Source organism: Alligator mississippiensis, chromosome 1, assembly GCF_030867095.1.
Source record: "Alligator mississippiensis isolate rAllMis1 chromosome 1, rAllMis1, whole genome shotgun sequence".
In the NCBI taxonomy this organism is placed as follows: Eukaryota; Metazoa; Chordata; order Crocodylia; family Alligatoridae; genus Alligator; species Alligator mississippiensis.
In genome coordinates this window covers 414,228,909-414,243,731 of record NC_081824.1, presented here as the reverse complement: position 1 = coordinate 414,243,731, position 14,823 = coordinate 414,228,909, and positions in this window count along the sequence as shown.

Sequence of the window (14,823 nt, the reverse complement as noted above, 5' to 3'; positions counted from 1 at the left end):
AAAAACCAAGCAGTTTACCCATTGAGGGATGTAGGATTTATAAAAGCTAATCCAGGTAATGAGATAAGAATCTGTAGTCTCAATTTTGACCATACTTAATACAATCCAGTCGGATGATTTCTGGTTCCTCAATTTCCCTTTCAAGTTCATTTTTTTAGTTTTGTTGTCTAAAACCAGCCATTGTGAGGTCAGCGATGGAATGTCCAGGGAGGTCAAAGTGTTCTGCCACAGGTGTATCTGTCTGGAATTGACATCCAGCTGGTGTTCATCCATTTTTACATGTAGGGATCTGTCTGTCCAGTGTAGGCAGCACAGGGGCACTGTAGGCAGATGATAGCATATATGATATTGGCAGAGGTGCAGATAAATGAACCTTGTATGTTATCATCCATATTATTTCATCCAGTGATAATGTGGTCTATGTTGATGAGGGGCATGGCTAGCACCTGGGTCTGGGGCAAGGTCTGGCACATTGGTGAGAATAGGAGGTAGGTAGTCTGATGCTGGAGAGGTGTTGTTTGAAGTTGGGGGACTGCATGTAAACCAAGACAAGTTTGTCCCCTATAGCTACCCTGAAATAGTCATCAGTTTCCAGGAGAGGTTGGAAGTCAACAGCTTGAGCTGTTCAAGTTAGGGGTTTTAGGTGACAACCAAACCAAAGGAATTCTGTTGTCCTTGTCTTGGGGTTGGTATTCTAGCAGGTCAGAGCAGGGTCTGAATCTGGCTCTGTTGATCTGAGTGGCTGCAGTATTAGGATTGTATTGTAACTCGAGGAATCCCTGCTCCAGATCCTTAAGGTGTGCATCCCAGTTAGTGGGATCAAGGCAGACACACTTGTAACATAGTGGGAATTCTGCCATTGGCTTCATTTTACTGATTCCGTTTATATCCAAACATCTCTAGTACATTTTCTCTTACTCAAGTTACTTTGTCAATAAGAGTCATTTATAGCCTTTGTCGAGGATATACCTTAAAGATGATTGTATACACATCTAGATTTTATATTTATAGTAAAAAATGGTTCAAAACAGTTTAAGACTACTTGTCTGCATGTTCACAACACTTTGCTCCACAAATCTAATTTTCTCCATCACAGGCCTGTATCTATAAACATTTTTACTTCCTCAACAAACAAGCATTCTGCAACACATTTCTCCCCCCTGCAGAGTGGAATTCCCTCTGCTCTTGCCCCAAACATACACTCGGAAGAAACAGATGTCAGCAGGAACCATGTAAGAATCCTTGGTTGTAATATGAAGGCGCTGATCATCCAAGCAAATAATCCAGCTCTCCATGGATGTTTTGGTAGCTGATGAGTTTGCTTATGGATGTCAGGACATTTGCAGTTTCGGAGTTTCATCTGCTGCCTGCTCGCTCAGATGGAAAGACTAGAAGGAACAGTGAGCTGAAACTTATGGTGCCTTAGCCCTTCAGTTTTCCCCACATCTGAGATGTGGGTTATTGCCTTTCACAATAGGCTTGTACAACAGTTTTCCTAGGCTTCTCAAGTTTCTATTGCTCTTTCACCTGATGCTTGCTAAAAACTGTCTCTATGCGTGTGTTTTCTGTAATGATAGGAAGGCCCACTAGAGGGAGCTGTATCTTAATTTCTGAAGTAGAAGAAAGCCAGGTCTTTTTTTTTTTTTTTTTTTTTTGAGAGGTAGTTAGTTGTGTTACTCTAATAATGAGTCACAGCCTGATTCTAGACTGTGCTCTGACTTCAGTAGAAGCTATGTATAAATTGTGGCTCTTTAAGTGAGCCCTAGCTTTGCCATGTAGCCAAGCCAGATATTTTTGGGCATGAGACAGTTTTTCTGTTTCTAGGCAGTCCACCTTATCTCTTATCTCAGGCCTGGTTTGTGTCAGCATAGCTGTTTGTTGAGTTTGTGAAAAAATTCCCACCTCTAAATGACATAGCTATGCAAAAATGCCATTTATTTATTTCAGAGAATTGATATAAGCATTCTTGGCCTGAGCTGCTTTGCTCTGCTTTGCTTATCTTTTAATGTCCCATTAGGCAGGTTTGTGCTTTTGCTGTACCAGTATAGCTAAATCAAAAACCCAGCTTCCTGGCTAGAGGGTCTTGCTCATCTGCTCGAGTTCCCTGATTTGGTGTTAGTAAGGAATTTTTTCCCTAAATCAGATAGTCACAGACATGGGGAGGGGAGGGTGGGGGGGAGGGGAAGAGGAATAGTTTGCTTTCTTCTGCAGTGTGGGGTATGGTCTTTTTCCTAGGATTTTCTGAGTATAGACTAACCAACTACTACTCTGAAGGATAAGGTCTCACCTCCATCCTCACCTCACCAAGTCAGTCTCACCTCCATCCTGTCAGTCTCACCTCCATCCTTGGCAAAATCTTTGAAAAAGTTATCAAGGCTCACATTTGTGAGAGCCCGGCAGGACAAATTATGCTGAGGGGAAACCAGCACGGGTTCGTAGCAGGCAGATCATGCCTGACTAATCTAGTCTCTTTTTATGACCAGGTTACGAAATGCCTGGACACAGGAGGAGGGGTGGATGTCGTATACTTAGACTTCAGGAAGGCCTTCGATACGGTATCCCACCCCATACTGGTGAACAAGTTAAGAGGCTATGACTTGGATGACTACACAGCCCGGTGGGTGGTGAATTGACTAGAGGGTCGCACCCAGAGAGTCGTGGTGGATGGGTCGGTTTCAACCTGGAAGGGTGTGGGCAGTGGGGTCCCGCAGGGCTCGGTCCTTGGACCGATACTCTTTAATGTCTTCATCAGCGACTTGGACGAGGGAGTGAAGTGTACTCTGTCCAAGTTTGTGGATGACACAAAGCTATGGGGAGAAGTGGACACACTGGAGGGCATGGAACAGCTGCAAGCAGACCTGGACAGGTTGGACAAGTGGGCAGAAAACAACAGAATGCAATTCAACAAGGAGAAATGCAAAGTGCTGCACCTAGGGAGGAAAAATGTCCAGCACACCTACTGCCTACGAAATGACCTGCTGGGTGGCATGGAAATGGAAAGGGATCTTGGAGTACTAGTGGACTCCAAGATGAACATGAGTCGGCAGTGTGACGAAGCCATCAGAAAAGCCAATGGCACTTTATCATGCATCAGCAGATGCATGACGAATGATCCAAAGAGGTGATACTTCCCCGCTATCGGGCACTGGTCAGACCGCAGTTGGAGTACTGCGTGCAATTCTGGGCACCGCACTTCAAGAGAGATGTGGATAACCTGGAGAGGGTCCAGAGAAGGGCCACACGTATGGTTAAGGGCCTGCAGACCAAGCCCTACAAGGAGAGACTAGAGAAACTGGACCTTTTCAGCCTCTGCAAGAGAAGGTTGAGAGGCGACCTTGTGGCTGCCTGTAAGTTCATCATGGGGGCACAGAAGGGAATTGGTGAGGTTTTATTCACCAAGGCGCCCCCGGGGGTTACAAGAAATAATGGCCACAAGCTAGCAGAGAGCAGATTTAGACTGGACATTAGGAAGACCTTCTTCACAGTTCGAGTGGCCAAAGTCTGGAATGGGCTCCCAAGGGAGGTAGTGCTCTCCCCTACCCTGGGAGTCTTCAAGAGGAGGTTAGATATGCATCTAGCTGGGGTCATCTGAACCCAGCACTCTTTCCTGCCTATGCAGGGGGTTGGACTCGATGATCTATTGAGGTCCCTTCCAACCCTAACATCTATGAATCTATGAATCTATGAATCTATGAATAAGGTATTAGCAGTACCTTTATCTCCTTTGCATATTACAGGTTGTTATTGGTGTTTCTGGTGTTGTCTTGTGTGTAAGGTCATGAAGTTACAATTTGGAGGATTCCTTGGGTATATGGTTGCCTTTGCATGCAGAGGACTGGACTCAGTTGTCCAAGAGACCCCTTCCTAGTATAGACAAGGTCATAGAATCTGCTTCTTTTTCTCTCTGTAAAACCTATGAACCCCCATTGTGTAACCTACTCAAAAGAGATTTTTGTTCAGCGAAACAGCAGCATGACACATTTAATACTTTGCTGAGAATATAGCCCTAAAGTAAACTGATTTCTGCATTTTTAATTAACCATTTAAGTAATATTACACATGGATTATACAAATCTCATATAGTGAGGTTCTTTTCAAAGCAGCTTCTATGCACTGTGTTCCAAGTATTCAACCTTAAGAAGTTCATTTGGGTTCTTTTATGACCATGTTTACTTCTGATGGCTAATCAACACTTGTAGCTCTTTGGCCTCCTTAATGATGCGCCTCCGTTCTCCTCCATCATAAGCTATCTTCTCCCAATCCTGTTCTACATTAAGTACCTTCAGGTTTCTTCTTATGTTGTCCATCAGCCGTTGGCAAGGCCTACCTCAAGGACGTTATCCTGTCAGTTGATGATTATAGAAAAAGTTGAAGTTTCTGGATTCTTCCACTCTCACCACATGGCCGATTCATGGTGAATGCTGTGTGTGCACCACACTTGTAATGTACAGCCAAGAGTAGGACTTACAGTGAGCAGCGAGAAGACCAAATATATGACTGAGTTTATCTATGTAAATTTAGGAATTTTATAATATATTGTACATTTTGGGCTGTAGGTTACCCATAGAAAAGTCAATAATAATGAGGGAATAAGTTAGATCCCAGACCTGAATGGTACAAGAAGTGTTTGAATCTGCCTCTTCTTTCCTAAAGTACATTCAGAGTTGTCAAAATATAAATTAGGTACAGATCCTGCTCCCATGGAAACCAGTGGGAGCTTTATCATTGACTTCATGGGAGCATAGAAAGGGCTTTCATGCTAAAATAGAAATGTTATATGAGAATTCATGGCAGCAAATGAGCAGTTTCTTGTCTGCTTAGCTTTTATGCACTCATTAGTAACATGGTGTAACAAGACAGATGGGTACTCAGGGCAGGTGTAACGCAAAGGGCGAGTTGTCACTGTGCTGCTGGCATGATTGTGTAGGTGAGGTGGCAGCTGTTTTTTTTTCTGTTCCCACCCCCCTGAGTGGGCACTTGGTTGCCCTACCCTAGTTATACCACTGAACATAAAGAAGGTCAATATTTGATGTGATTTTGGAATAAGCCTACAAAGTAGCATCCCTAATTCTACATTCCTGTTGTACTTAGTATACGTTCTGAAGCCAATAAGAAATACAAAATCAAGCCTAAAAGTATAGGGCCTCATAAGAACCACCACAATCTTTTTAATGCCTCTGTAAGAGAAACTAGGGAAGCCGCAAGGACCTGGTGAGTATAACTCAGAGGGGATAAGGACAGGGATAATATTGTGGTAAGCAGGTTAATATGGGGACTGGGGAAAGGAGGAAACTGAGGGGCTTGCAAAAGGAATGTGGAGGATAGGATTTAGGATTATGTTTAGGGTTCTGGGAGGCATTTTGGCTCTGGAGGCCATTGGAATAAGGAAGCTTGATTTCTTTTCATATGCCAACATGTGCTTGAATGGAACAAACCTAACCCTTAATATTTGACACGTGACACAAGGAATGAGTCACAGTTATAGTACAATAAAGTATCACCGTCTACACGTGTGCAACAATTATGGTGCAGAGACTAATTGACTGTGCTGCCAGATAGGGACAAGGGGCTGGGACTATCTGTTGGTGGGGCAGCTAGCAGTGAGCCCGTGGCTGGGCGAGAATCTCCCAGCAACGGCCCTGCTGTTGTGGAGCTGGAGCTAGGAGATAAGGATCTCTCAGCCCCTCCCCACCCTGATCACAAGGGCAAAGCAGGGGCTGGAGGATAAGGATCTCTCAGCCCCCACTCCCCGATCACAATCTCAGAGTGGGGAGGGGGGAGCCTGGAGCTCCCTGCTGCAAGGGCAGGTGGACATAATCTCCACTTGGGCTCTGGTGGCAGAGCCTGTCCTGGCACCAGGCAGCTCCTAGGGGCAGGGAACAATCTCCCACTTCCTGGAGGCCAGCTGACTGGGAATAGATTTGCTCCTGGTTAGCCGTTTACAGGAGTGCTACTGCAGTTAGTAAATTGCAAGTAAATTTGCTACTTGCATTTGCAGGTAGCAAATTTACTCATAATTAGTGAGGTTTACTGTGCAGTAAACTACTTTGCAGTAAATTGTCTCGTGTAAATGCACCTACACCCTGTCACAATTAGCGCAGATCTTTCTAATCCTATCTTCCCCCCAAATTTTTAATATAACCTGATTTAGTTAGGGTTTCCATTCCTTGTTTGGTGACTGGCACAACAAAATATTTAGAAAAGTAGTAATTTTTCACAGAGGGGTATTAATTCTTCACTGGCAGTTGTGGTGAGGAGCCCAAGTTTAATTTGGACAGACTGCTTTGGTTGTAGTTTTTATTCTCACCATCCTTGGGATTTCAGTGTTTAGTGTGGTTATTTGCAATCCTGACAGCTGAAATAGAAAAATTCCCAACAATCAGCCCACTCACCCATGCCTGCACCAAATTCAATGTGATAATTGGTTTCAGTTCCAATGGGACATGTCATGCGAGGCTCATGAGAGTGCTGTATTATCACTCTGGGGAACTGCAGTCAGCTTGGAATTGGTTGCTTACATCACGTACCAACCAAGAGTTTGGTTATAGAGTTCAGTGGTAACTGGCCCTTGAAATAATTAGCTACCTAGCTAGCACAGGACGCTTCACAGGCAGTTGATCCCAGAAAGTTATTATCCACAATAGATTGCCAAGTTTCTATCATTTTAACATTGGTAAGAATCAATGCATCTGCTGTTATATTTTTCTTTCCGGTCTTATAATGGGTTGTGAATTTGTGCTCTGATAGTTTATTCAACTTTCACCACAGGCGTCTAGCTGGATTATCATTTGTTAATAACCTCTGAAAGGTTTGGTGGTCTGTATAAACTGAACAGTTTACCTACAACCTAACAGCGATCTGTCTTTGGGCTTTCTACCATTCAAAGACAATCTGACACTGTGGTGGCTTGCTTAATGACTCTGACATTTTTTTTTTTTTGGCTTCCAAATGCCATGGCATGTCAACCCTCTTTTGGCATCTACATATTCAAGAATAAATCTTAAAACCATTGTCATACGTAAAAACAACTGGATTAAATGGCTCTAGTGGTTTTAAAGATGGCATGTATAGGAGATTCAGGCATGACTGCTTGAAAGACTAGAATTCTCTACTTATGAGTATGCAGAAATTCCTGTAGTCGTGTGATCAAGAGCGCCACAAGTGGTATGGGCAGCCTCTGTGTGTGGCACATAGTAGATCATAGAAGGGTCAGGCAGCACAATAGCAGATAGGGCAGGAAACAGAAGGCAAAGCAGAAGATCCGGCAGGGACCACAGAGTAGGGAGCAGAAAACAGGGCAGCAGATCGGAGGAAGGGTGCTCTCCAAGGTTCTACTCTGAGCATGACACCTTCACCATCAGGCCTATGCTACTTCCCATACCAGCTCATACCATACGGTTGTCTCTGGGGCACCACCTGTGATGCTTGATCTTGATCTGGTAGATTATGGAAAGTCTATTCCTAAAATTTATTTTGATGAAATGTCCAGCCAGCATCCAACCCCACCCTTTCTGAATTCAAATTGAATCCTTCTGAATTCAATACCCAGTCTAGCAATACCCTTTCTGAATTCAGTCTTTTAAGTCATCACATCAACTGTCTCTTTCACTGTCTGCACAGATAACCAAGTATTTGCATAGATTACCAAGGTGATAGGCTGGGTAGCAACTAAGACTTTTATAACTTTGTTGCCACCTTTTAATTAAATATAACATACCTGTACCATTTTGATGGCAGCTGGCCCTTCATATCAATGCTAACTCATTTTCCTGAAAGCCAGTGTTATTTTCAGAGTTGTTTCCAATGCACTTCATGAAGACATCCCTGAGGACCACTGAGGGTTCATTCCTAGTCACCAGTCCTTCCACCCTTTTTTCAGGACTATTTGTTGGGATACCTATACCTCCACTGTACATGCAGTTTTTGGATATAGCAGGATATAAATCTAATAATGAATTAGATAAATAATTAAATTATTTCTTTGCAGTCTTTCTTTATCTCTTCCCATACCACACTTTTTCTATTCTGAGATTTGGCTTTTGGATCATTACCTCACACTATTTCTACACTTGCCACATGACATACCACCTACTTCACTGTTTTAGCCATGATACAATCATTGATTAGTAATAAGGCATTCTTACCTCTGATGACAGACTGTTTAGAAACTGGCTAAGAAAGGAGTCTCAAATAACAGCCCACTGTTCTTGTTTCCTGGCTTTCTTTGCTTTGTTATTTTCTAGCAATCTTCTTGTCATTTGTTGGCTTTTGGGATTCGAATACTCAGGGAAAGTCTTATCAAAGCAAGCTAATAGTACTGATAAACGTAAGTTGATCAATTTATATAGGAGATAGATGGACCAGCTCCTTGCTTCTGTAATTTTAAAAAGGTCAAACCTCCCTCTTATCTTTGCAAACAGTTGTTAAGGATTTTTTCAGCAATGATGCTTCACTGGTAGTTTATTGGAACAAAAACTTTGCATGGCCATCAAACAAAAAAGCAGATACAAATCCTGCTATGTTTTATCTGTCTAAGTAGTATGACTAACTAGTCATTAACATAATAAATAGAATTACATCCATAAATACATACTAATTACAGAGGAAACTGTAAATTACTTTGCCAACATGGGGGCAACTTTTCTCTGCTTTGCACATGCGTTGACTGAAGTGGAGTTGTGTGCACACATCGGAGGACAGAATTTGGCCATAGGCAGAGGTATCTGCTACACACCAGATGAGGTCATGAAGGCCTCATGGTAACATGGTAAAGTTAAAGGCCAAGTGCACAATTACATTATTCATTATTTCTTATAGTAAGAATAGCTGCTTTCTTTTACTTCAGAGCTGGGTAACGTTGAGTGGTGAATGCAACAATTGCTGTGTACAATTTGCATATCTGTTTAATACAGTTGGGGAATAGAGGGTACAATGTAAATTAAAGAGTTTTTTAAAAACTGTTGAATTTTCTCTGCTCAGAGTACAATAATGTCTTTTTATGCTTAAATAGTCTGAGGCAGGTTTATGTTTGGCCCTCATATAAATATACAGATCAGAAGGTTATGTGGAGATTTTCCCTCCCATGCCCTGTCCCTGGGTCAATTATAGCAGCAGCCCCTCACTTACATGTTCAGAATTCCTGGCAAAAAAGCAATAAAACACTCTTTAACCAGGATACATCAACTAACCAACTGCATTTCCCATTCCCAAATTATGCTTTCAACCTATTTCACTATGTACTGTTTTTTTTACAAGTAGCTAGCAAGGTTCACATGTCATGCAACTATTGCTAACAGAGAGTGAAGTAACACATGAAGTGCTCTCTGTTAGTAGTATTCAGGAATAGTTGTTCTGCTTCAAATTCACACCTTACCTCTCTCCAAAATAACTTTCAAGTGTAGATAAGTCAGTTGCATGGTCCCTAGACATCAAAAGATTAAAATAAAATAAACATATTTTTATGTTGCCCTGTTCAGAAAGAGAATAAACCAGTGCATCACAGATATGACACAACAAGAGGAATTAATGGGATAGATGATGTGTTTAAAATCTTTTAAGAAACTATTTACATAGTATAGATACAGAAAATGGGCCGGATGTCAAGCAAATAAAAACTGTATAACTGAACTGGGACCATACAGGAGAGTATTTGTTTTATTAAACAGTACACTGACATACACACAATGGGAATGGAAACATTTAGAAAGTCTGATGGCAGGAAAGTGGTTTGCCAAGTTTGTTATATCGTGCAGTGAAATCTGCCCCTAGCTGCAGCTGCTAGGAGGCCCCCATGAAAAAGGTAACAGAGCCCTAGGCTGCATTATCTTCTTTTGAGCATCTCCCTAGGCACAAAGCAGGGACAAAGTGTGTCTACCTGCATCCTAATTATCTGCTTCATATCTACCTCACGCAGATCACATGGTGTTGGCTTTTTCACCCCACAGTTTATAACCCTGTAGGGAAGGAAGAAGATACTTTACTGGTTGACCTCCATCTCTCATGGGAGATGGGAAAGCCTTGCACAAGGAAGTCCAACTTGAGAGGATTATCTATTAAGAGAGGCCCTGTCTATTAAGTACCAGAAAATAAAGTGAGGTGCTAATTTTTGCTGGTTTCAACTGCTTTTTTGGAGGCTGTAAAGTTTAGCACTGAGCCATGCGAGACTTAAAGCCAAAGGTTTACAGTATCTTTTAGAGCCCTTTTACATCAAGAGTTCTATTTGTCATAAGCATTTGTATTTTCCTTTTTTGGTTGCTTTGAAGAAGAAAATGAAGTTAAGTGACCGTGGTGGGAGCCCATGTGACAGCCGTGGAGACTGAGCATCTAAGCAAGAACAGCTGTCCAAGGTTTCCATGCTGTCCTGAAAGTAGGCCCCATTCCTAGCCTGGATGAAGGAGCAAGGGTATTCCAGTCTCCTTGCCCCTTTGCTCAGTAGCTTCTCTGCTGTGACATGGACACCTCTAAATTAGGAACTGGAGTAAGAATGTTTTCCATACTGGCCACTGTGTACTAAGGACTGTTAGGTTTCTGGTAGTTTTCCATAACCTGGTAGGTTTCCATAATTAACTGCTAATCCCTGGAGGGCCACTACTCACCCTGCTTATCCTCATTAGCTACTTGGCTAATTACCATCCTCTCCTCCACCTGGCGAGATACAGAACTGGGCAGCAGAAAGTTTTTTTTTCTCCTGGCTTGATTATACCACATCCCCAGATGACAGAAGCCCTATAGACACAGAGCATGATGCCTCTTTTAGTCTTGAACAGCATTGGGCAAGGTTATGAACATCTAGTCAATCCATTAGGATCCATTCTGGAAGATGCCAAGCACCACAAATGAAGGGGGTTTCATAGTGGGAGTTGCAGGTGCTCACTAGCACTCAAGATGGAGCTTAAGGCTCTCAGCACATCAAACAATCCAGCTCCAAAATTTTTATCAGATTGTATTTCAGATGCCATTAGCAAATTAATTGCCCCATAAATAGTAACCCAGCTACATGTTAAAGTCAGTTTAAGGCAGATAATACAATTAATGAGCCAAAAAGTTATTCCACATATAATGTGTAACAACTTTGTGGCTCATTTGTATCATGCCTTAAATTGAATGTGTGGCTGGTGGAAGCTAGCTCATGACAGATCCCAACATTCAACTGAATGTCAGGATCCAGTATGGGGCAGCCCCAGGACATGTGTGTGTTGGGGGGGGAACAGCTGTCCTGGCAACCTGATCCCTGGGTCCCTGTGCCCAGGGGTGGAGTTAAAACCCCAGCTGGGGTTTGACAATCAGCTTATTGTCATTTGGGGCCAGAGATCTGACTGGGACTGGTTTCAGACCCCGGTTTGGTCTCTGGCCTCAAATGACAATCAGCTTATTTCAGCACCTGAGTTTTAATTTGCTGGTGTAGGGGGAGCCCAGGATCATGATCCTGGGCTCCCCCTGCACTGACAAGTAAGTGCAATAGGATCTAAATTTCCAATCCCATAATTGTGTGTCCTGGCACGCACGTGTGGAATGAAATGAGATCCCATGTTGCCTTAAACTGAAGATGTCAGAGGTGTTAGGTTGCCAAATTTGTTCCTGATCCACCTCCACTGAGCAGAGGGATGATTGTGGCTTAAAATGTTTTTTTTTTTTTATAAAGCTCACAGTTCAGTAGCAAAAAAACCCAACAACAACAACAAAAAACAATTCAACGATCATATTGTACAAAATAATACTCTTTACGTCTCTGAAACTCTACTGACAAATGAAAGGAAAATTTATTTCAAGACAATTTTTTAGTTTAGAGTACATCAACTATAATACAGTATTTTTCCTAACATGTGTTGTCAAAATATTTTTCCATTGGCTTTTCCCCAGAGAGAACCTATAACTTCTCTTCATAATCATAATTGTTTCTTCTGAATTTCTTGAGAGTTTGCTCTTGAATGTCTAGTGGAGACTGAAGTGTTTGCTAAAATTAGTGTTTTTGGGGTTTTTTTCATTGTTTAAGTTAATGCAGTGTAGCCAGAACCCTGAGTAGAATCCCAGACATTTTGTCTTTTGCTTAATAGTGCACTTCAGAGAGACTTTTCCAAACTCTACACAGAGACAGAGTGGCTGAGAGAGAGAGAGAGAGAGAGAGGACCTGAGAAATTAAGATTTTAGATGGTCCGAGCTGGCGGAAACGGCTCTCTCACCAACAGGGGCAAAACTAAGTTGTGTGAAGGGACAGAGATGAAGTTAGTGCTAGATGAGTAAAGAAAGAACAAAGGGTAAAAGTTAGCCCTGCATAGATGAACAGATCAGAATCTGTATAAGGCCTTCCAAAAAAGGCTTACATTGAATTTAAGTAGTGCCTCTGGGCCTTTGTACTGGCCCTGCATGAGGATGAATGCCACCCAGTCAGAAAAGATCTGAGAGATGGGCTTCCTGTCTTACATGGATTTTTTTTTCAAAGGAAAAGGGAGGATTATTTTGAATTGGATGCAAGAATTATTTTGTCAGTTTTAGTTCTTCATGCTGTGCTCTGATTCATTGGCTGCTTGTTCAGAAAGGAGGAGTATTATATCCCCAGAACATTTCTTTGTATACCAGTACTCTGTCTCTTTCTCTGTCCCTCCTCACATCCTAAATAAAAGGGAAAAGTTTTTGTTATCCACTGGCAATGGTAGAACAGCTACAATAAGGAACAGGTTTGCACAGGATCTATTCAAATGAGATTATCTAGGTAATTATATCACTGAATACATGAGAAAGGACCTGAAAATAGGTGTGAACAAGCATAAAGATCATCTCAGGAGATGGGAGTGCTGTCCTGCTAATCAATAACTGGTGCATTGTTTCATTTTGCTTTCTCATTTATGGGGCCTGAAAAAAAAATCATAATTAAGGGCTTGATTACATGGCAGGGCTGCTGCTATATTATCCTCACCAAGGTGGCAGAACCCCACTTCCCCAGTGGAGATCTAGAACATGGCAACAGAAGGTGGTTTTCTGATGGCTTGGCTACATGACCTTCCCAAATTTATAGATGTTTGCTAGCAGAAGCCCTCTTCTGTTGGTGTAGGGGTGTCCAGACTTGGTGAGGAGGGAGATGCTAGCAGACCTACTTTAGAGTTGATAAAATCATAGAAAGTTAGGGTTGGAAGGGACTTTGGGAGGTCATGTAGTCCAACCTCCTGCTCAAAGCAGGCCCATCCCTAACTAGATCATCCCAGCCAGTGGGTCCAAAATACTTTCAAGGATGGAGCTTCCACCTCTCTGGGTAACCTGCTCCAGTATTCTACTACCCTCCTAGTGAGAACATTCTTCCTAATATCTAACCTAAACTTCCCTTGCTGCAACTTGAGACCGTTGCTCCTTGTTCTGTTGTTATCTGTCGTCTACCTCCATCCTTTTTCGAACCCCCCTTCAGGTAGTTGAAGGCTGCTATTAAATCCCCCTTCAGTCTTCTCTTCTCCAGTAAGCCCACTTCCCTCAGCCTCTCCTCGGAAGTCATGTGCCCTAGCCCCCGAACCATTTTTGTTGGCCTCTAGTGGGTTCTTTCCAATTTGTCCACATCCTTTCTGTAGGAGGTTGGGGGGACTGAACAGTATCTGTGACGGTTTATGCTGGCTAGAAAGTGTGATCACACTCCCTCCCCGTGTAAATAGAGAAACTTTGTAATATAGACCGAGTTGTGGGAGCAGCAAAAGGAAGGAGAAAAAGTTTTGTAGAGAAACAGATGGTAAGAGTGGCAAAGTAGGGACTAAATTCTGCCTTTTCACCCAACATCTCTGGACTGTGTGGCAGCATAGTGCTCCATTTAGCAAATCTGCTACCTCAAACCCTGTGTGTGCTAGGAGCCTGGGGGCAAAGAAACCAAAAAAAATGCAGTGGGAGATTTCTGAAGGAGCTGCTGTCACTTGATGCAGAGCTTTGCTCCAGTAGAGTTTGAGGACGGACACCTGCTCCAGTGTGAAGCTACCGTCTCCATGTGAGTCCAGTGCAGGCTACCTAACTGTGGGAAGGGAAGAGTGCCCTTTTCTTTTGTATAGGACAGGGCATCTGCTATTAAGACCATCTCTTTCAGGCATTTAACATTTTACTGGGTACAGTGCCTTTCAAGCTTGCCCAGCTAAGGCCACATTCCCAAGCAATGCCAATTAATTCCTGCCTAGCACCATATTCCCACGCTCTGTTCTAGCTCCTTCACTCCAGCAAAGGCTAAAGATCTGTTTTTGCACAGAGAAGTGAAGCATCCTCTGCTATCATGGCAATGAGTGATCACTACAGCATAGAAGTCAGAGCAACTATAGATAAATATATTTTGCTCTGGGTTCATCCTTCTGCTTCTTTAGGAAGAGAAAGGTGTCTCTCTCCAGCAACTGACACCCTGCTCCTTGCTGTACTTAAAGACAAGGTTCCCTCTAAGGTATGTGTGCGCGTGGTGGCGCACAACTAAAAGTGTGGCCATGCACAGCCTTTTCAAGGCCACGCACCAGGAGATGAGCTGAAGGTCAGCTCCTAGGCGAGGTGGGGGCGGGAGCCTGGTGCGGGCTCCGCCAGCTCCGGGGAAGTGCTCCACTCCCTGGCCCTGACGCAGGGGAGTGGAGCACTTCCCCGGAGCTGGCGGAGCCCGTTCCTGGCCCCTGGCCCCCCCGGCTCCAGCCCCTGGACCCCAGCTCCAGCCCCTGGCCCCAGGCCCCAGCTCCTGGCCCCAGCCTCCATCCCCAGCCTCTGTCCCCAGACTCCAGCCCACAGCCTCTTGGCTCCAGCCCCCAGCCTCTCGGCTCCAGCCCCCAGCCCTCAGCCCCCTTCGGTAAGTGTCCCATGCTGGACTGAGTTGGTGCGCTCACAGAC